The following is a 23,558-nucleotide window of genomic DNA, read 5'->3' as shown; positions in this document are numbered from 1 at the left end:
GGAAAATGAAGTTTAAACTCTTACGTGTCTAAACAAACAGGCTCTTTCGATGTGTTTGTAGCAGCTGGATGCCACGGCAGCCTCTTCATACGGCACAAGGTCGTTTTGCGGCAGAATACTCAGAAAAGTGGTTCCTGCTTGTAGGAAATACGTGCTGCTTCCATGCATTTTAATTGCCTGGGTCATCACTGTCTGCTGTCCTGACCATACCCCCAGCAAAGCTCTTCCCGTTGGCTCAGCAATGCCCCCAAGTCAGTTTATAGCTGGAAATGGGACCAGTGCAACCAGAGAGGAGTAGCACAGTGAAGTGCCCCTGGCAGACCAAATCCCTGCCAGGTCTTGCTGAAAAAAACAAAGGCAAAAGAAGTGAGTCAAAGCAAAGGAATATGTATTCCTTTCTGACTGCATTTGCCTTTCCCCCCCCCCCCCCATATCAAAGTCTTCCTGTTCTTCACGTATTAGATAGCTCCGTCATCCCATATTCATCCTGCTGCTGACACTAACTAATGAAAGTGTGCTAGTCATGGACTAACGTATTTCTAACCTCCCATTTTTTTTGGCTTTAACATTTCCTGAGTTTTCCAGTCAGATATCTGACTCCCTTCCACTCCTATGCCTTCTCTCTTCCTTCCACCCCTAACACTTTCCATCGCTGCCTAAAGAATCCCTCCCATTGTCAGTCACTTCCCTATCTCTGTGCTTGGAGCTGAATTTCCTTGCCTGGCCCCAGCAGCCCTGTTATTCTCCACAAGGTTTTAAGAGCTTTTCCCACTGTAAGTGATGGGGCAAAGCCTGCCAGGGCACAAAGTAGCCAGAGGGTAAAAAATAAATGTATTCAGAAGCTCCAGGTGTATCAGTGGTGCTGCAGATTGCAGGAGGAAGGAAAGAGATAGGCAGTGTGAACAGATACAGTGAACTTGTTTATGGTGAGCACTCATGGGACTGACAAAGATCAGTTGCCTAATGGAAGTGGGTTTCCTATAAACACTGAACAGATTCCTACTGAGTGTCCTGTGTGGCTATTTAGGGCAGAATTGCATTATGCCTATTAAAATATTCATAAATAAGCAAAAATCTTTTCAAAAGACATCTTTTAAAGATGTAAAAAGAATGACTTGGACAATTTATGTCACTGTATTCTGGCTAATTGTGAACGACCCATCCCTTGGATAGATTAACTGCATAAATGTTGGCTGAATCTGCAAGTAGCTGAGGATGCTAAGTGAGTGGCCAGCTTGGTCATCAGCCCTCCAAGGTGCTCCCTGTCTCCTGTAGGACTTGAGGATACTCAGCTTTGAGGATCATTTGACCAAAAATATAAAGTGCATGGTAATGAAGAAGCAGGAATGGAAATAGAATTTCCTTGCCTTGAAAAAATAATAGTTTGATAAGTTGCTCTGAAGAATGTTAACCAGATCTTTTTAAAGTGTTTATTTGTATTTATTATTGTGCAGTCTAAGAGGGGAATTAAACATCTGGATAATGACGTGTTTACAGTTTAAAGAACATCCTAGCGGTCACATTCCTTCCTCTGTAGAAATGCTTGCACACTTCTAAAGAAGATACTTGTTTATCTATCTGTGTTGTTTATTGATCTACTGTCTGGCTAATACACCACTTGAAAAGATTCTGAGCCAAATGTACCGCTAATGTAAGCAGATGCAATGACATCAAAATTGGTTGCGAGTCTGGCCCTCTGAGGTTCCTCATGAAAAACATTAACTTGACAATGACCGGTCAAAAATATCTATTTGCTTTAGTTCAAGTCTGTCTCATTGAAACCAGATTTACACGGAGATAATTTCAATGAGTTCAGCAGAATTGCTCTGAATGTGCTGTAGCATGATGAAAACCAAGCGTACTTGTTTTTAAAGAAGAATCCCTTCCCAACGCCAACACTTTAGAGAATTAAAAATGTTCTTTTTTTTTTTTTTTATGTCACTCACGTTGGAAAGCGAAATGAGAGCAGCCTATTTATACTGAGGTTCTCCTGGTTTGTATGCAGTAACACAATTACAGCAAGGAAAAGTTCTGAGCACTATAAAGGAGAGTTTAGGCTTTTTCAGTCAGATGAGAAAGGAAATCTAGAAACTTATTCACAAAGAGATTAAGGCTGACATTCTCAAAGCCAGCTTGGGTATTTAGATATTCACCTTGCACTAAAATTAACAAGATTTGTTTGTCTAAATACTCTATCTTTGCAAATTTTAACTTTTTAAGCACTTGCCGCTCCCCCACCCCCCACCAGTTTGGACTCTGGCCTAGCCACAAATATATCTGGAACCTTCCTAGTATTAGACTAGAAATATTGCGTATCTTTGTGTGTGCAAATGTGAGTCTGTATACTGTTGTATGTTTGAATCTTCAGTAACAGATGTAACATTTCTATATGATAAGAAAAACCCTAGCCAATGATGTGAGAATGTGGGTGTCAGTCAGGTGGATTACTTTACCTGCCTTTCAAAGGCAATCCATTTGAAATATGATGAAAGGTGGACCATGTCCAGCCTGACACTGTTTGAAAAGCTTTTCCCTACCCCCATCTTTAAACAGCATGAGGGAGATGATGCTTTCAAAGCAATCCTCATCTCAGAGGTCAGTATTGTGGGGAAGGATAACGTTGTTTCAGAGAAATACATATTTATTTTATTTTTCTTGGCAGCCCATTGGTTGTCATCAGGGTTGCCTTGGTGGAAATTTTTTCTATTCTTTTGGTTAAGAGAAACAAATTGTGAAATCTTCAGCTTTTTGAAAGGTGAGGCAAACTAAGATTGGCATTGAAATAGACTAAATGGTATAAGCTTCAGTTTCATGAGTATTGTGTCTGGCAGAGCGGTAGTCTTGGTCTCAGTTGTACACCAAAGAAATTACTCCAGAAGGAACAAAGATTGAGATTTGGTTGTATAAATTCCATAATTCTACATCGTTTATCAGGAAAACATTGCTGTTTAATATATTCTATCCAGGATGATGAAAATCACTATGGGTCTGTTGTACAAGCCAGAACATGTTCAGGGAGCTTTAATGTTCTGAAAAAAAAAAGGGGGGGAGGGGGCGGGGAGAAGAGGCATTATCCCCTATAGAAAGGAGGGGTTTCTCAGCCCATGAAACACAGTCTAAATAGAAGCAGCTTCACAATTGACCAGGGAAGAAGTGCAAAGGAACCTGCTGAAGGCAGAGCTGTACATGAGTGTGCTCTTCAGCTCACCACAAGCTTCTCTGTGGGCAGGACCTTGAGGTCCTTTATCTGTCTAACCCTAAACTCAGGAGGGTTTCTCCTTCACTTTTGGAGCTGACAGACCCACTTTAGGGAGCAGGTTGTTCTATGTGTAGATCGTGTGAGGATGTGTGGGTTGCTGTGTGTCTTTGGTTTTGCAGATAAAAAGCAGTTCTGTTTTTGTCTTTACCGATTTGGTTAGAAGGGTTGATTGTCTCCCCTGGCATGTGAGGTTGGGGCATGGGGGAGGGCCAGCTGGCTGCGGTGCCATCCAGATAAGACCGTGTTGCTGTTAATAACGTGGGGAAAACAATCAGGAATTATGGTAGGGATAATATCTGCCCCTTTGGGAGGGTGTGTACCTGCCACTTATTACTCATGTTCCCAGTTCTGGTTAGCTTTCCATTCTTGCTGGATAACTGGAATCCAAGACTAATTGAGAAGGACATTTTTCTTTATATTTATCTCTGGTTACCTTTTCTCCAAAGCAGACCTCGTTCCTGTGATTCATGCCTTTATTACCTGCAGACTCACCACTGCCTCACTCAGCCCCACCAAGGCCCCGTCTCAAGCATATCTGGAAGGCAGCTCGAAATGCTTGCAGCTGGGCTGCCTTGCTCTGAGCGCCCAGTGCTGGCATTGGCTTTGATTTGTAAAGCCCTACAATGTCCTGAGGCTGGCCTACCTGCGAGGACGGCTCGTATCCTCTGCCAAGGGGCTGCTCAGCATCAGGAGCAGCATTCCTGCTGACATTGCCTCCCTGTAGGAGAGGGAGCCTCCGGCAGAGCCCTGGAGAGGAAGGAGCTCAGTAAGTCCCTGAGCTTCTTCCAGCCCTGAGGGGCTCATGTTCGCTGCTTGCAGGCCACGTTGCAAAGTTCTCTCTTTATACGCTTGGGAAGAGGCAAGGAGTCCTTGTCCTTCTCTGCAGAATAGAGTCCTGTTTTGTTTTTTGCTATCTGGGATGCGTAAAGAGTTGCCGCTAATTTAGCTCTGTGTTTCAGTCTGTGCTGTTCAAAACTCAGGGTCTGGAGAAGCTACAGCCTCATTTTGTTACCACAAGTCTCAACAGATTTTTCAAAAGATAGCAGACCAAATACAGGACCAGTTCTTGAAGTTTTATTCAGCTGTTGTTGCTGAAGGCAAGACATCTTACTGATGTCTCCCAGACGCAGGCAGTAAAAAAAGTGAGAGGCAACTGGGTAAGGACTGCAGAATATGGCCCACTGACCTTAGCCCAGGCAGAAGGAGCAGAGCACACCAATCAATCACAGTTTGATACCTGGGCTTATAAAAAGCTTACTGGAATAGTATGTATAAATGTATAATGCATCTGTGACTCTGAAGCCAACACACTTTCTCCCTGCTCCATAGAAATTGCCTGAGTTAGACCATAAAGATACACTGCTCTTTGTGTGGTATATAAAGAATATCAATACCAAAAGAATTTAAGTATGATCCAAGAATTTTTTAATAAAGTGCGTGTTCTCTGGCCATCGCTTCTGTTCTTTATGAATAGATATAAGGAGTGATACAATTTCATCTAAGATTGTACACCAAAGGTAGATTGCTAGCTGTCTGTAACCTCCTTGAGCAGGCTGGGCTCTGGAAGAAGGAGCTTTTAATGGTTTGATATAGTGAGTGATATCAGACTGCTCACATATCAGGGCTCAGCACATCCTCTTACAGAACCCAACATAGTCGAACAAATTAATCATACTTTGGCCTGCTAAATGGGATTTGGGGGGCCATAACTATAAATTAAGCTTTCCTCTACACCACCTCAGAATGATTCGTCCTCCATACTGCTCATGAGTCGTATCTTTTCCAAGCTCCACAGAGCCGAGTAAACGCTGTTCATTGTCTTACTGCACACAGACTTTGGAGGTCTACCTTGATGGCTGGAGGTTTTCTGTTTGTTTTTAATTGCTTGTGCTTCTCTTCCCTGTATGGAGATGGCAGGTAGAAGCTCGCAGCTTTGCGGTTGGAACAGAAGACAGTAAAGATTGTTTCTCAGTGTTGCCTTACCCCAGTTTCCTATACAAACAAGGTTGACTCTGGTAGGCTCCAGTGTGTCTGAGGGATGATGTTATTATTGTGGTTATCACCTCGAAGCATTAGGCATGTTTTTTAGCCACAGTAAGCTGAGCAATCTCATCTTCTTTGTGATTCTTTGGGAAGCCAGTATAGAGGACAAAGGATAGGCTTGATTTGCTTGCAGTAGTCTATGCTGTTGAGGAGGCTTCATGAGCAGGGTTCTTTTTATGTTATTATAGTAGAAGTACTCTGTGGGGTACTTTTATCAGGCAAAGGTGAAGAAGACAAACGCAGAAGTCAGAGGTGAGGTCACTGGCTGCCAGGAAGGAACCACAGATGGAAGAAAGCACTGCTCAGGGAGCTGGAAGGTCAGAGCCCAGGTGGGATATGTCTCACCAGGCAGCACTGGGACAGCTGGATGCCTGCACCTAACCTCCTCCCATGACTTCCTTGCAGTCGGAAAGATTAATTGGCCCTGGATTTCCAGAGACTGATTCACCTACCCTTAGTCACCTGTTTTAGGAGGGCTGAACTACAATGTGAGGACTGTCAAGCATGTCCAGTGAGAAGTTCAAACTGGAGGATGTTCAACTGAGTTGAGGAGAAGTTCAACTTGGAGTTCAACTGGAGAAGTTCTCCAGTTCAACTGGAGAAGTTCAAACTGAGCTTTAAGCTCAGTAAAGTGGAGTTGACATGATGTCTGCTCACAAGTGCAAGTGAGGAATAAGCTCTTTTGAACAGTGGAGTGCACTGACCAAATGCTTTTATATACATTTAGGTGAAGGAGACAGTATCATGGCTGCAGTTTCTCCATAAAGCTCTCATCTGCTCACCAGCATCACTTCTGTGTTGTTTCTTTACTTTCCTGTTTTCCATCCGTTAGCTGATCTTACCTAAGTCTGGGCTGTGGTATGAGTAGTCATGAAGTTGTATATGGTGAAGGATGAGTAGAGCTCTCTGACATCTTTTGATCATATTACTGTCTTCTGCTTATGAATTTCCTCTGTTTTATCTACTTAGGAAAATGAAAAGTACCTTCCCTTGACTCCTGTCAACCTTGTTAAATTCCCTTGTGCAGTGTCCTCAGATTTCCAATTCTTAGCTCAGGTATCCTGCTATATCATGTGGGTTTTTGTGAGTACTTATTTCTCTCTCTTCAAACTCCAGATCCCAGAATCATACGAGCATCAGATATCATTCTGCTTTAAGTGTGTCTTCCGTCCCTTTGCAGTTGCAAAGCAAAACTTGCAAAGTCTAGTGCAGTTTCAATTTTTATAGCATACTCTTCATTAACTGAATAACCAGAAGGAACTGAGGAGATTTCAGTAGTATTTCAGTTGTATTTTAGTCTTCTTTTTTAAGCACATCTCATCTTACGTATGAGAGCCAAATTCACTGGTTTCGAACACTTTGATGTCTCTATTGTGGTTATGTACTGTGTGGTACAATGTGCATCATTCACACAATATATTCAGAAAGTTATATAAAAATGGAAGTGGTTCAGATCCTATTTGTGCTCCTGTTAACTAATATTTTGAAAGGTAGGAAGAATATGATTTCTAAATCTAGTTTAACAGTTCAACAAACTAAATAAAAAAACCCAAACAAACAAGGGCAGAATAAAAATGAGAGGGTAAAATAATAAATCAAGGAAAAGAGAAAGGACTCATCCATCAGCACTATGGCTATGCTTTTGGAAAGGGAAAAGTTGAAAGCTTGCAATGAACATAGGATAGATGCACATTTATGGTATTTGACATTCTTCCTTTGGATTGTGCTTCACCCTAAATGCATGTAAAATGAATACCTAGAATGATTCTTTGTGGCTTGGGATTTTTTCTAGTTTGTTTGTCTTATTTTTAATAGCTTATTTTTTCAATTCGAGATATTCTGCAAGCTTGCTTTTTCTCTGTAGCTATTTGTGGTGGTTACTTGAACTGATGACAATAATCATAAAACCGTGGTTGGTCTCCATTGTAAAATGTTCTAGTGCCTTTGATGGAGCATTGGTCTTACTGTGCTGGGTAAACGTACAGATCATGAAGTGATATTTCCTGTCTAAAAACTCTGGTGATTATTTTCAAAACTTGTGTTTGGTTTTGTCTTACTGGTTCAAAACGCAGGACTGTATATTATAGCACCTCTCACATTGTTTTCCTTGTCTGATGTTTTCTTGGTTGGCCAATTACTGGGCTGTGTCAGTACCAATAACAAGTTAGCACCAGCCTGCAATGTTTATTCAAGTAAAATTTCACAGACTTTTTGTTTGCTTGAGCACTGCAGGACTGAAACCTTTTAGGTTCAAGCAAAATAACATGCAGCTCTTCCAATTTGTTACGTATTTTTTTAGATATTCCTGCCAACTGTTGACAAATTTGAGGCATGTTGACAAAGTATCATAATCTCATAAGGAAAATGCTCTTCTATTTCTTATTTTCCAAATAGCTTCCTTAGGATGCAATCCTGCAAACATACAAAAAATTACCATTTACTTTAATTGTGCAGGTAACTCCAGTAAATTCAACAGAATTTACTGTTGAAATTATGTCCCTCATGCCCATCAAAGCCTGTGGCAAAAATTCCACTGCCTTCAGTGAAGCCTGGGAGTCTTGAAACTGAATTGGGAAGCAAGATTCGTATTTGACACGAATAGGAAAAAAGTGACATCTGCTTTCACTTAAGACTTGCAGGTCCCTGGATGCCCCAGCTTTGCTGAAGGACATTCAAAAGAGCCAGAAGATTCAGTTACTGTTAGCTACCACCTGGCATTGTATTCGACTTCAGACTGCTAGTGGAGGTGAATTACAGACAGACTGGTACTGGGGACAGGTGGTTTTGATCCATGGGGCTCCTCTCCAAACTTCCACTTTGTAAAACTAACCAGGTATAATTTTGAGAACTATCTGCTTAGCCTTTCAGTCCAGGACCTCATATATGGATGGAGAGAGCTGAACTTTACTGTATTTTATCTTTCTCAGTTTTTGTGACTGAAAAATTTAAAAAGTAGTACCAAAGAACTAAATACGACAATATTTTCAAAAAAGGGGGGCATGTTGTGGGATCACTTGTGATCCTGGGATCCCATGTTTGGCTGGCTTGTTTTGCTAAGGTACTTAGGCAAGCATGTAGCGTTAAGCCCTGGTAAAAGGAACAGGGCACATCAGTTTATAGATTTTATTTTTGTTTCTGAAGTATCAGGTCATTGCTTCCCTTTGAACAACACTGCATGAACTAAAGCCGCCAATTTATTCTTGTCTCCCAATGAGGTGTTACCCAAACCTTCAATCTGGGAAACAGAGAGGAGTAATTCAGGTTACTCCCTTGTGAAACAGTGCAAGTCTCCTGCTAATCAGTTCCTCTCAGGCTCTTGTGAATGCTCTTCATTACAGAAGAGAAAAAGGGAGAACTCAAATAGTCTGATGTAAATGACATGCAAGGAAAAATAGCTATAGGGAAAATGAAAGGCTATAACAGCATTTCTGTATATGTGCATCTATGCATATGTGTACGTGGGACAGTTGTCCTCTGTCATTAATGAGAGCTGTGCATGCTGCTGGGTCACACACCAGCAATAACTTGATCTGCCATGAGTACCTGATCACCTTGCTGCTAAATTAACCAGACAGAGCTTATGCTGGTTTTATGCTGGCTGCAGGGGAACAGAAAATATCTCATCTGGTATAAATCATGACTGTTCAAGCTCATTAGTATTTTTTGATGTCCTGGCTTTCTACCAACAGAATAGCTTTATATTGAAGTGGTGTGGCATTTTTGATCCAGTACTAGAAGCTATAAAGTGAGATTTAGTGTCTTTCTGCACTGTAGCCTGATACGGGGCATGATGCCAGGGGTAAGGGTGGGAGCAAAGTCACTGACAGTCCCTTCAAAGTATCATCTGGTGCAGTATATGCATTTTATTTGATCCACTTGGTGGGTGTACAGCTCAGTGTCCCATTCACAGTGAGACTAAGCCAGCAACTGGTATAGACAGATAGATGTGGGACTGAGAGATTGAGAGGTAGATATAGATAGATATATCACATGAGGTCTTGGTGAATGAGAAATTCATGCTTTAGATTCACTAATCTCAGATGTCTCCTGTCTAGATATCATCAAATATGCTGCACTGTATCTTTCTGTAAGGACAAATGTCCACCAAGGACAGATTAAGGCCAGTAAACTGGCTGGATTCCTGACTAGATAGGAGTTTGCACCCAGGTGGCTGAGAGGATAAACTAGCAGTTCTCAGAGGCTCCTTAATGCCCATGGAATGCTACCTGATTTACAAACATTATTGCCACACTTTACCCATGACAACTTTACCTGGGGATACTCTGCAAGTAGTGTAGTAGTAGAGCATGAACATTTAATGAAAAAGATACTGGCAAATGCTCACTAAGCAGTCTCACTATAGATATGTATGGCCAAGATGAAATTACTTAGATGCTGTTTACCTGTTTTTCCTGTTGCCATTAAAAAAAGCAAACAAAGCCCTTGTATGTGCATTTGAACTGTGACAATGGGCATCCACCAGCTACTGAAATAATTATTTAAGAGGCTGACAAAAAGTCTGAAGACTGCAAGTTTTCCATGGTATTTGAGAATGCTTTAACTTTAAAATGTTGGCTAGTAGATTTAAGGCTTAGGGAAAAACCTAGTCATTTCCTAGGGGAGTGTCTGAATGCCATGTTTCACCTCAGAATGTGTATTTCCAATTCACTGCATCAACAACTGAAAAAAAAAAAAGAAGACATTTTGACGGATCCTTTATGTATGTGATATTTCCCACCCATGACTGACACAACTATACTAGGCAATGTTAAAGTAGGATTGCTAGGAAAAAACTGTCTTTTTTTGTGATAAAGATTATTTCATTCAAAGAACTGGTTTAAATTCTGCCAGAAGAGTCTATATAGCCTGGATGGAGTAGGGCTTGTGACTATACCCTGCAAAATACTGCTAAATCCTTTCACGTGTAGTTCGACGGCTCAGTCGGGAGAGAAGCTGAGACAATTCCCTAGAGAGAGGCTGAAAGTATCCCAGATCATTTAAAGGGGATGTTAATGATGATCTATCTAATTATAACAACGTAAATATCAGCACCGTTAGCAATTTCATTTCTTATTATAGCATGGCAAAAAGGAGATAAACAGATTATTTATGCTTGTTCTGCGTGGAATGTTATGATTTTGGTGTCTTTATTGGATGTAGCCTGTTAGAGAGACCGTGCTTTTCCCCGTATGCTCTCTGCCTGATAATTAACATGTATGGGGTGCTTTTAAATAGCAAACAAGGGAAACTCACTCTGCTTGTTTGTTTGGTATGTTTATGGTCATATACCAAAATACCTCACACAAAACAGCAGCAGTTTAAATTTCCTGGAAGAAGAAAACATTCTTCTTATGAAAATGATGTTCATAACAATGAAGCATTTTAATGCAACCATACATCTGAAGTCAAAAAGGGTAAAAGTATTGTGAACAAAAGTTTATATTTAAGACCTGGAGAGCTCAGACTTTCTATGTAGCCAGCCCAAAAGTACAGAAATTTCTGCAGAAACCAATGCTCTTTTTGTCCATGTGTAAAACCCAGCTCTTTGTCTTAGTTTTCCTTCACCAATCACAGCAGAGTTAAAAAAAAAAACCAACAAAACAAATCCTTACATATTTCAGATGGAAAGGGATAAAAAAAAATCACTGGGCCTTGACCCATTTGTTTTATTGTACAGCATTCAAAAAAAAATAGTGATGAATATGGTATAAATAGCTAGCTAGATTAGTTAGATTAGACATTCAGAGAAAGAGGATGGTGGATAAGAGATAATCTGCTAGAGTAGAAAGATAATCCTGATCACTAGGGATCAGTCCTTCTTCCACTGAAATCTAGCAAGATCCCCAATGTTAGTAGGAGAAGTAGAAAGACACAGAGGTTCCTTGCTAAGGACCACCAGAAGGAATGATGTATGTCAAAGTCTGTGAAGGGCTACAGTGAGCATCCTTAGAAAATTCAGACTCTTGAATGAGGGTTGTTATTCTGAAAAATCTGTATATTTGCTGACAATTTTCCATTTTTCTTGATGGCACTAATAAAAATCAAAAATCCAAATAATGAAAGACTCCAAAGCAAAACAAGAATTCCGTGAGGCTGGAAAGTGAAATGTGTCAGCAAAAGAAATTCTGAAAGCGAAATTGATAGTGAAATTCATAAGACAAGTTTAATCTTATAAGATAAATGAAATGCAAAGAATTATGAGTAAGTAAATAACAAACTTCCCTGACTAATAATTCAGGTCTGCAATATTTATGTAAGTTTAAGTATGTTCCACAACATGACAATGTTATGTTCTATTGCCATTAATCTAGAAGGGTAAAAAATTGCAAGCAGCCTGCAAGAAAAATCATGATACTGGCTCCAATTTTTTTTATTCAAGTTCAGTAGTCTGTCTCCCAGTCTTCCTCCAGGAATATAGCAGGTACTATACTGCCTTTCTCACAGAAAAGTAAAAATTGGCTCCCACTAAGGACCTAAATTAGACTAGTGTGCAGTGGTACATCAGTTTATAATTTCTTTCAAAAATAAGAGATTCCAACTAATTAGTTCTTTCCCTACTCAGGCCCCATCCATCCCATTTGCCTTCCCTACATCAATTCCCTGTCAGTACTGCAGGTAAGGTTTTTGTCTCTCCCAAATGTGGTCACCTCCACACCCCAGTTCCGCATCCCACCTTAGGCCATGCACCTTTCCCTGTACCCCCAGCTGCAACTTCTGCAGACTTTGAGGATTTTGACATGGTACCACCTCATACCCCTCTTTTTCTTCCACCAGCTCCTTCTTGAGACCTCTCTGCTGTACTCGGCAGCCATGCAACAAGGGTGAGCAAGATGTACTGGCCAAGTTCTCTTGTGAGGGATATTGCATAAATGACCAGAAATTGGTGCTATTGTTCCATATTCTAGTGCTCCACCTGAGGTTGCCCCTGGGAAAGCACAGCAGATGTGTCCATTTCACAGAATTTATTCCAATAAGGTATTTGCCTGTTGGCAAAAACATGACTATCTTGATAGCTTTGACTGCTAGTGGGTGACATCTGGATAACCAGCAACAGTTAAGGTCCTTGAATGCATCCAGAGGAGTATTCACTAGGATTGGAGGGAAACTGGAGGGTGGTGCAACTGGGAGTGGTGAGAAGACTGGCTCTTGGTGTGACTTAATATCAGGTCTTTTGCATTGCAGCTTATGTCAGCAGAACGCCTGCTCCTTCTGACTGTGCTTTCCTGGAACAACGGGTGCAGCAAAAAGGGAATATAAGCACGCAGCCTGGAGGCCTGTAATTTTCAAAGCATAGGCTGAGAAGAAGTGGGGACATAAGGTAGGCTGAAGAAATGCAGAAGTATTGTGTGTGATACAACTTATGGCAGAGATGTCCCATGGTTCTGGTATTTTGTCAGAGAAATGGGTTTTGGCACTGTCCAACAGGTCTTCTGCAAGAGCCAATTCCTATTTGCAGGGAAACATTATAGACAAGTCTCAGAGGTCAGTTTCTCTTGGAAGGGCAATCCAGATGTGTGGAAAAATCATTACACTTTATTAATATATACTTTTTGTCTTGCTATCGTGTCTTTCAAGTATGATTCCTCTGAAGCAGACATGAAAGATGTTAAGGAAGGCACCTCCCTAAACAGAGCTGCCTATTTTCATTTTGTTTAGCTGAAGGGTCTTGGACGCTCTAAGCTTCTGCTATGCGCTTCATTGTCAAGGTGTTGAAACATTTACAATACGTTTCAAATGGCAAATGTCACCCACTCTCCCTCGTATTTTATTTTCTGCTTGGCCTGACCATTCAGACAGGCACAGGCAGAAACCTTGGTTGTTTCTGTGTTTCCCTTCTCTCAAGACTTTCACTGCTCAGAAATGCGTCAGGAGTCTTTTTTTATTTTTCATAAGCAGAGCTCAAAGCCTTCTATCTGCTCTTTAGTTTTAAAATTTCTTGTCTGTCTTAATTTTGATGTGAGTTGAGTGTAGTGAAATGTTTAGGTTTTTAAATCTTAAATCAGAAATGTGTGCCTTGAACAGAGCTGGTGTGAATCAGAATTAAAAAAAAAAAAGACAAACAAAAAGAAAGATGAAATGTAGTTTTATGACGTGACAAGATGTCCAAACTCTCAGGAAATAGGAATTTCTTTTTTCAAAAGTCTAAGAGAAATACTGATTCGAAGGGCCACCCTCAAGTTAAAATCATGCCCCTGTTTGAACATCTTTTCTTCCTATTGTTAAAAGTAGTATCTTAAGATCACCAATACTGAATTATAAATGGTTAGAGAAGCAGGATTTTCCACATTAATTTCTTTCTTTCATAAAGTAACATTTTGTATGTTGGTTAATTTCCCCTGTTACTTTTAAGGGCTTTCATTATGCAAAGAGAAAAAAAAAATTAAGAAAAAAATTGATTGCAAAAATACAAAGGAATAGGCAATAAGCAGAAAAAGTGAGTGAGGAACTATGGGCTGAAGGAATCCTATAGCTCTTAAATGGATCGCTAAAGGGACCGGAGGTTTGCCTAAACATTCTGTACACCATCCCCCCTGGTATATATACATATATCTAAAACAAAACATCTGCAGTACCATATCATTATTATTGTAATCTCATGAAACAGCTAACATTCTCCTAGGAAAATGGGACTGGAAAAGGAAGTCACATAAGATGAAAAAAGGTGGAAGAATATCAGCTCTTCGTATCTGTATTCAGATCCTGCTGTTGCACATGCCTCCTCCCCACATAGCGCTACGCCTGTAAGCAGTATCGGTTGGGCAACCAAAGGCGGCTCATTCTGAGCAGGGGCAGATTTGCCCGTTGGTACGCAGTGAGGTCGCTGGCTAGAGAGTCATGGCACCAGGTCACAAGCTGTCATCCTTTCTACTGCATCCCAGCGCTTGCCTTTAACTCTCCGCAGCGCACGGGAGTCGGGTGTTGGGCATCTGCTGGCGCAGGCATGCGTGGCAGATTGGACGACGTGCACCCCTCGCTCACCGTGAAAGCATCTGGCCACTGTGTCTGTCCTGAAAGTCAGGGTGTACCGTCCTGGGGCTGTAAAACTTGCATACAAATAAGCGTGCCTGGGACTGCCAGTGCGATTGGTCTGACCGTGCCTGGGACATCCATAAAATTACAGGCATCTCTCCAAAGCTACCCCTTTGCACCCAGAGAAGATTTCCAGGTGGAAAAGAACAGTGAGTCTGAGGAAATTTGGGTTGAAGTGGCTTTTAGGTCAGGTAAGATTGCCTTCTCTTTCTTTCTAAAAAAACCTCATGAACCCAGTCACCCCAAACCAGAAATACCTCCAGCTTTGTTTTGTAATAAAATGAACACTTTCAGTGGCGAGACTAAGGGAAGCTTTATGAAATGCACAGCATCAAAGGCTTGTCTTTCATTTCCCTCAGCAAACATGCCCTTCTGCAAGAACAACTGATTTTTGTGGGACTTCTCAAATGCTTAGGGTCGCCCGAGCTTAGGTACCTTGCTAAATCATCTGCATCAGTAAGAAATCTTTACTTGGTCTGTTGCGAGCCAGGTGATGAACAAAGGTGCATATGAAGTATTTGACATTGTGATAGCAACAACTGAAATATATACGCTTTTCCTGAGAGCCAGCCCCACCTTTTGACTTGACGGAAAGTGCTTGTGATAACGTTCATCTATGGTTTCTCAGACTTCTTTCAGTGTCAGGGGAGCAATCTGCGGGACTAGGAAAAGGCAAGGTGTCTTGTCAGGACGCATCACTTCCCGAAGGGTGGACGTAGCGGAACGACGAAGTTTCGGCGTCCCAGTTGCTGCTGCTTCTGAACCGCAGCGTGCACTGCTGTGGCAGACCAGCTCACCCGGAGCCCGGGGGCGAGGGGCAGGGATGGAGGGAGGCAGCCGGCAGCCCTGTCGGGCAGGGTGAAGGGAAGGCCGGCGGAGCCCGGCAGGGCGCTGGGGAGGCTGGCGGGCGGGCTGGGCCGGGAGGAGCCGGCGAAGGCACCACCGGCACCCTTCCCCTCGCCCGAGTGCTTGCGTTTTTTTCCCCGAAAGCGCTGGTTTTCAGCGTCACGTGGCTGAGGTGAAACTTTCCTTGAAGTCCGTCAGTCAAGTCAGCCTGCGCCGCCAGAGCACACGGGAACCCAGAAGTCGCGGCGCAGGCAGGCGACCCGCCCGGAGGTGCCCTCCGGGTTTTCCCCCCAAAAGCCCTGATTTTTTGGGGGGTGGGGAAGGCCCCGGCCCCCCAGGACGGGAGGAAAGCGGGTCCGGCGCACCGCCGCGCGGGGAAACGGCGCTGCAGATGCAGGCTGAGCCGAAGGATGGAGCGGGAGAGGAGGAGGAGGAGGAGAGGGAGGAAGCGCGACCCGAGGCGGCAGGGGGCCGCTCCGGGGGGGGCCCGCTCCGGGGGGGGCCCGCCGTCGCCCCGCGCTGCCTCCCAGCTGTGGGCGGGGTGTCGCCGCCTTCGGGCCGCCGCCGGGGCGGGCCGGGCCGGGCCGGGGGGATGGCGGGGGGAGGAGGAGGAGGAGGAGGAGGAGGAAGGGGGGAGCGGGGGTGTCATGCCGAGAGCGCGCGTCGCAGCCCGCCAGGCCGCGGCCCGACCCGCACCCCGGGGCGCAGCCCTCCGCCCTCCGCCGCTCCCCCAGGCAGGCGGCCCCGCTTCCCGGCGGGCCCGGGGCATCCGCGCCCCGGGCGGCAGTCAGCCGCGTCCCGGACGGGCGGAGGGCCGGGGGGAAGGAGAGCGGAGCCCTCTCCGCCGCTTAAAGGAAGGGGAGGGAGGGGGGAAAGTTTAGCGGAGGCTGTTGGAGACCGGGAGTTATCCCTAAAGAGCCTTTCCCCTGCTCCGATCCAGAGGGCAGCGCTGGGAAGAGGGGGCGGCGGCGGCGGGGAGCCCTGCAACATCTGTAAAACTTGGAGGAGGCGGCGGAGAGGAGTGTGCGAGAGGGAGGAAAGCAAAAGGGACAACTTTTCCGACACGTGAGTATCGCGGCGCGATGTGTTTATTCCCCTCCTTCGGTGGCTGCGCCGAACCACAACAATGCCGGGCGGCGGGCGGGCCGGGCCGGGCCGGAGGGGGTCCCCCCTTCCCTCCGAAAACTCTTCTGATACCAGCCGGTGGGTGGTGGGTTTGGGGTTAGGTTGGGGGTTTTTTTGTTTTTTTTTCCTCCCCCTCTTCTTCTTTTTCTCCTCCCCCCCCCCCGCTCTTTTTGTTGAACCAAATCAGAAATGTCAGTCAGTGCGAGTGAGTCAGAAGGGATCAGATTACAAGATCACTGAAACTGATGTCGGGTCCGCGCACACACACACGCACACACACACACGCACACGCACCCACACAGAGGCAGAGGCGCGGGCTGCTCCCCGCGGGAGGCGGTCAGGGATAAAACAACCACCAACAACAGCCGCCGGCCCTCCTCTGCCGCCCCTGTCCCGCGTGTGTCGTGTCCCGTCCCGTCCCCCGTCTCCCCCCCCCCACCCCCCGGAGAATGCCCGCCGGCCGCGGCGGGGGCCGGCCCCGCTAGCCGCGGCGGCGGGGGAGCGGCGCGGGGGCGAGCCGCGGCGGCCCCGGCCCTCGCCCATGGGCAGCGCGGGGGTTCGGCGGCAGCGGCGGCGGCGGCAGGTACGTACCCACTTGGGCGAGAAGTTCTTTGTTCCCCGGGCTCTGCTCCGGGCCACTTTCTTCTCGTCTCCCAGCGCTCCTTCCCCGCTCCCGGCCCCCTTCCCGCTTCCCTAGCTCGGAGGCGGGGGGTAGGGGGGAGCGAGGTGCCTAACCCCCAAAATGGCTGTCAGGGAGCGCGGGAGTTGAGGGTGCGGGGGGAGGCGGGGGCACTCCCCGCTCCGGGCCCGGGCCCGCCCGGGCTCGGCCGCTCACGTCCCGCGGCGGAGCTGCCGATTCGCGAGCGGCGGCTGCTTTTTTATCGCCCCCCCCGCCCCCCCTCCCAGAGCAACTCCCGGGCGTTTTCACGCCGGTGAGGCGGCAGGCCGGCCGCAAACTTTGCAGGGGGAAAGGCGAGAGGAGCGCGGCAGAAGGCGCTGTCACATCTGGCGGGGCGGAGGGGCGCCCGGCCGTTGTTCCCCGCCGGCGGCTCCCCGAGGGCGAGGGGGGGAAGGAAAGTCGCGTCCCGGCCGGGGGTGGGTGCTCGGGGGTGCGTGCGCCTTTTTGTGTGTGTGTGAGTGTGTGTGTGTGGGGGGGGCGTGCGCGGCGCAGGGCGCCGCTCCTCGCTGCTGCCGCCGTTGGCACCGGGTCAAGCTGGGGAGCCGGGCGGCCGGCGGCGGGCCGGGCCGCGGCGGGAGGAGCGGGGCGGCTGCCCGCGGGCGGCGGCGGGGCGGGGGGGCGGAGGAGGCGCCCCCGGGGGAGCTGGCGGGAGCCGCCCCGGGCCGGCCCGGCGGCCCGTCCTCGCGTCGCGCAACTTTGAAGGGTCCGGGGAGAGCGGAGCCTCTGCGGTTTTAATGAGCCGTAAAGTCGGGGTGTTGACACAACTCCTGCGCCTCCGGACGGGCTGGCCGGCGCTCAGCCGCCAGTGCCCGCTCCCAAATCCTCGCACCACGTGAAGAGAGAAGGTAAAAGGAACCCCGCCGCCTCCCCACCGCCCCCCACGCCCCCAATTTTCTTTTTAGCCCTCTGGTGCGTAGTTTTGATCCGGTCCTGTGGGTACGGTGTCCGTGGCCTTCTGCCAGTTTGCGTGTAGATATATTTATGTAAAACATTTTCTCTCAGCTCCTTGCCAGCTGTTCCACATTTTCCAGCTGCCACTTCAGTTTGAAATGATGGACTGTACGGATCTCAAAGAGCCTTTTAGTCAAAGGTAGGGATAGCTGCCCGTTTGATACACAGTGTCACGTTTTAGAGGCTGCTTCGCTAAAGAAGTATTAGGTAGCAACCCGCAGCAAAATACTCATCGCCGTCGCGCCCTTGCGACTTCCCGCTTGATTTTCAAGGCTCAATAAACGTGATTTTTTAAGCTTCAGCGTGCAGACTTCATTTCTTTTGTGTGTGCTACAGAAAAACTTGGAAGCGCAATTTTTCAGAGGCCTTGAGATATGTGGCTGATGAAATCAACAAACATTTTTAAGAGGGCACGGCTGCCCCTCTTTCTGTGCATGAGGAGGGCATCTGTTTTGAAACCGTTTAAGTCAGTGGAATAGTGAGAAATCGCCAAGTTTCTCTGTGTTACAAAATTGTTTTTGATGTGGTGTTCAGCGAGATTACGGATGGAAATTTGCAAGAACTGGCCTTAAGTAGTTTGAATATTTGTGCAATTGCATTGTAATTTGGAAAGGTGCCTCACTGATTGATTCCTATAATTATTTCATTTAGGTCCTTTATTAAAAATTAATAATGATCTGACAGTTTCTTAATTACATATGTCATGATTATTTTGAAGGAAGACGAATGCCGTGTTTTAAAAGTAAAGTAACCTTAAAATGTAAAAACTGCCGTGTCCACACCACTGTATTTCAGTGGAGGAAATGTATATTAAAAGTAATGGTGAATGAGTTTAGCAATGTAAACTGTAGGCAGCCTCCTGAGAGTTTGTTTATATAATGAAGGTTTGGGTTTAACTAGCTAGTATGTAAATACTTCCAGTTTGGTGTATAGCCCAATTCTAAATACATAAATAATAGTAACTATGAGAGAAGGCTATTTTAAGGGGGAGGATTATTTCTTTAAAAGCAGGATTATGTGATTTTGAATGAGTAAGAAGAATGAGTAAGAAAAGAACTCCCTCAGTGTATATATATTCTTTTAAGCAGCAGTGGAAGTAAAACTATGGCTTAAGGTGCCTAAATGAATGCTCTCTTGCATTCCGATAATTGCACATGGTTTTCAGTAGGACATGCTGTTTTCCAAAGCATTTCTGCGGAAGTACTACAAAACAAAGACATCACCTGCATTTTCCTGCTTAAGTGGAGTAATGTTTTTGGCTTGAGAAGGCGTGCGGTGGCCAAGACAGTGTTTACTGCTATAAGTAATCTTCAGTTGTGAAAGATACGTTGTGCATTTTCAAACACAAAAACATTTTGTAACTAAGAAATTAAAGTATCAATGGTTATAAATAATTTCTGTTTATTTTGGAATTGGTGTTAGAGAAACCAAAATACTCAAGTTTTGAGATATCATTAAAATTTGTTCATCTTGCAGATTACTTAATTTTTTAACAAGATAAATGTGTGCATTTGGTACTGACCCATAAAAGTTCCAGTTACACTTCCTGCCTCGTTTTTGGGAAAGCTATTCCATTACCTGCACTCGGTAGCGTGTTTGAATTTCATCCTGCGTATTCAAGGAAGGAATGGCATATTTTTGTGTTTTAGAGTGTTAGTGAAAAGTTAGTCATCTTTGCCTGATAAATAAGGAATCTGATGGTTATTAAAGCAGGATTTATTTGGAGTTATGGAAGGAAGCAGTTTAATGATCAGTGTTGCATGCACTCAACTATATGGAGACAGTAATGTACAAAGAAAAAGCAGACTTGAAGGAAAAGTGAATCAATGAGTCATGAAATCCTCAGGAAAACCTTAGTAATGGAATGTTAATGCTTTTAGACTATAGTAGATTATCTTAAAAGTCAGACTTTTCTTCTTTATGCAATTGTTGTAAATCCCTAGCTAAAGAATACTTTGAAGACGGCTTTAGTTTTTCTGGCACTCATATTCTGTAGTCATTCTGATTGTTTTGGAAGATTCAAGAAATTTTCTGCCAACTTGCAGTTAGGCAATTAAAACGCTAAAATGGCTACAGAGGAAGCTTTTTATTCAACAAAAGGTTCAGCTGTAATAATGATTTCAAGTTGTCTTTTAACCATAGGTTTTATAGACGTCCTCCCTTTAGACTTTGTCATTTTTATAAGGGAATTGATTTGTTATACTTTAAAATCAAATAAAATGAGACAGAATAAACAAAAATAGGGCATGGGTGCTGCTGCAAACTTTTCAAGTTCTTTGAGTGCATTTTTCATCTTTACTTTTATTTGATAGGTCTGTGAAATAGAGCTGTAGACTGGCAAAGACTTTAAATGAAATTTCACACTTTGATGATTTTTTTAAACTTTGATATATTGACAGCAAAAGGAGCTGCAAAGCTTTTATATAACTTGAGCAGTAACGCCAAGCAGCAGTCAAACGTCTCTATGCATTTGTGTTTAACTGCAGAAGAAAAACATGTCCATGGGCAGTAGAGGGTTCTTATCAACTCCCTAATCCCAGATCCCAGCAAACCTTGAGGGCATGCCTCAGATCTTGCTGAAATCATTGTAGACTCTCACAGTTTTCAGATTAAATATGCTATGTGTTCCTGGCTCCAACAACAGTTTTATGAGCTCACTAAGCTTCCTGTTTTAAGATCCTTTTCTGAAGTTTTTAGGAGCTGCTAAAGGCGATGCTGTCTATGGCAAGTGGTACTTGTTAATTTAGAGACACTTTAGATATTTCATTCTGTCTGTAAAAATAGCCAAAATTGCTATTTTCAAATTGGAAGTCGAGTTGCACTGAGAAAAAGGTCCTGTAAAGAGGCATTCTGTTGTTTTAATGTGTTTGTCAGTACACAAGGTTACAAAGTTTATACGAGGCTTGATTTGTTTTATGGGGGCTTGACTTTGACTGGGCTCTTTAAAATGAGACTTTTTCAGTTGTAATTCTAAGCACAATGCAGCTTTTAGTACATAATTTCTGAGCCTCTTTTAACCAATTGTGTTTGTAGCAGCTCATTAAACATACCTTTGAAGTTCTCATTCTCCTTTAAGTGTCAAAGAAGGGAAAATGTATTCTGCCAAGGGTGAATTTCAGTGAGTCAGGTAGTTAACCCTAGGATTTGTTTGACCCTTCTGAAGGAACGGTGTTGCACCTCAAATTCTGGGTCCGGTCTTTTCTAGCTGCTAAATAGTTAACTTATGTTTTATTCACTGTAATCATGTTTATGTATTTGGTGTAATAGTTTTAATTAAAAAGGAAAATACTTATTGTCCAACAACATGTGTCATGTTATTCCCGAGAGAACTTGAGCCAATTTTGTGCTTAAAGGTTATTCAGTGAATGAAATTTTGAAAGCCCATTTGTCAAGGTGCTGCACGGTTTCTGTTAGTTTTCAACCCCCAAATTCATTGTCTGCATGGCCCAGTCATTAGTCATCAGTGTATTAGTGCTGCCTTCAGGCAATGCTGCCCAGCACTTCTTCACACCATTATAGCTCTAAAAGTGTACTCTGCCGACTTGTAGAATTACTGCTCTGATTTCCGCTTGGCTGGGTTTGAGGTAAGTCCCCTCCCTACCTTCCAGCTCACTCTAATCCCTCCTTTCTTTCAAGGCCGCTTTCTGCAGAGATGTAGGGGAAAACTTTCTTAAAGATTGTGCTGGCATCATACTGTGGTTTTGTTGTGGTATACGCTGTACATATAAATTGTACCTGCATTACCTTGAAAGAGTATTAAATTGGCTGCTGATCTGAAGAGTTGGTTTCTTTCTCTTTTTAAGAACAAAACAAGTAACAAGACAATACATTGATCTTAAAAATGCTTGCAAGATTATTTAGATTACAACAAGGGATGAACTAATTGGGATAGAATGCGTTTGTCTCTAAATAGTTGCTGGGTGTCAGAACTGATAATATCAGAATCCACTACCAAGAGATCTGATTGAATAATTTTCTTAGCTGAACTTTCCACTCTAATGTCAAGTTATTTTTTGCACTGATTACCAAGACAGTCCTTTTTTTTTTTTTTTTAAATGATGCTCAAAATGCTGCTGTATTTTTTTGGTATCTGATATTTTCTCAGGGCTAAAGGACCCAAGTAACCTTTTGGTGGTTTAGAGCTGAACCTCCCCCAACTATGTTTGCTGCTTCGTATGATACTGTTTTCTTTACATACAAATCTGTTAATGTCAAGAAAATCAACTACGTGTAAAGAATACTTCATCCAGCTGCCAAGAGGATGAAGCCTTCATTAGACAAGATGTATGAATACCTGGAACCGAATAGTCAGAAACACAGATCAAGTTAGTGTCACTTCAGTACAATGTCTGCTGTTCTGAGCCGCGTATATTAAAATGAAATCCTAGCACTACCGATTCTTAACAGGACATGTGGTTTGGTGTGGTTTTGCTTGGCTCTTCAATTCACTATGGATGTTTTTTCTGGGAAAATAAGACAGCTGTATAATTCTATGATTACACTATTTGAACAGGGATAGTGGATTGTGAAGTAATTTATACTGCAGCAGTTCAGAGTTGTGCTGTTGTATTTTGTCGAGTTACAAAAACGTGAAAGAATCATGATGCAGTTTTACTGCTACTATGAGACAGGTGTAAAACCTAAAGTAAACTGTAAAAGCTGAAGATAAAGTTTTATAAACTACCTCTCACACTTGAAGTTCTTCCTGGATATGGGGAGCTTTCCTAGCTCTTTTACGTGTTAAAACATCTGTGTTGGGTTAGAATGTGAAATTCTGGATGAAGGCATCCCTTAACCTGAGAGTATGCTGCGGATATAAACAGGCTTCCAGAAATGGGACTGGTGATGAAAACACGGCACTTTCAGAAGCATTCTACTTGATTCTTTTTATCTTGTTTTAAAATGCTAATTGTAAAATACGGAATACAGTCTTTTCTTCTTTCATTTGCATATCATAAGTTGGAAACAGAAGGCACATCTTCGCAGTAGATGTTCATTAAATATATTCTTCCTTCAGCTCTGTTCCTGTATAGATTGACATTGATATATAGATCTAGTTTTGATTCTAAGGAAACTTTCATCTCTTGGGATTGATGAGAAGCAAAAAGTGTGAAGAAAGTGGTCATGCCATTGGAATTCACGTTTAGTGCTGGTGCTCTAAATTAGAGTATTTCTGCATTTTTCTGTGGCAGTTGCAGTGACTTCTTATTTGATGAACTAAATAAATCGTGATGCAAAGCACACCCAATACTGATGTTTGTAATTTGCTTTACCAAGCTGTTTGTTGACAAACTGGCATGAAGGGAAAGAAGAAGACATCCTATATCACCACCATAAGTGTTCCTAGTGCTAGTAACAGTATCAGAAGAGGAAGCCATAGGGTATGTTATCAGCACAGCAAGTCTTGCTGGTTGTCCTCGTCTGCATATTTCTGTCCTTTCAAATCTTAAGCATATGAATGCTCTAATTCAGGTTTCATAAAACAAGTGTTTTACAGAAGGAAGTCACAGTGCTGTTACTGAAGTTTGTTTTGGATTTAGTGCTGCTGCATTCCTGAAGAAAGATGGGGCAAAACTGAGTGTAGACTTGGTAGGGAAGTTTGAAGTGTCACTGCTCATTTTAACC

The 23,558-nt window shown here is 43.8% G+C and overlaps 1 protein-coding gene across 3 annotated transcripts in view; it reads left to right on the top strand.

Moving 5' to 3' along the window:
- The first annotated feature begins 15,305 nt into the window (after positions 1 to 15,305).
- GLI3 (GLI family zinc finger 3) overlaps positions 15,306 to 23,558 on the top strand; it is a 216,133-nt gene continuing 207,880 nt past the window's right edge. For 2 of the 3 annotated variants that reach the window (XM_075054424.1, XM_075054405.1), the window contains exon 1: positions 15,306 to 16,243. The gene's annotated coding sequence lies outside the window, so the exon portion shown is untranslated. Of the gene's footprint in view, positions 16,887 to 23,558 lie in introns of all 3 variants that reach the window. The other variant, XM_075054415.1, reaches the window with a different exon arrangement.

The sequence above is a fragment of the Buteo buteo genome, chromosome 2 (assembly GCF_964188355.1).
Source record: "Buteo buteo chromosome 2, bButBut1.hap1.1, whole genome shotgun sequence".
Classification (NCBI taxonomy): Eukaryota; Metazoa; Chordata; class Aves; order Accipitriformes; family Accipitridae; genus Buteo; species Buteo buteo.
The sequence above is the reverse complement of the archived record's forward strand: the minus strand, read 5'-3'. Positions and strand labels throughout refer to the sequence as shown.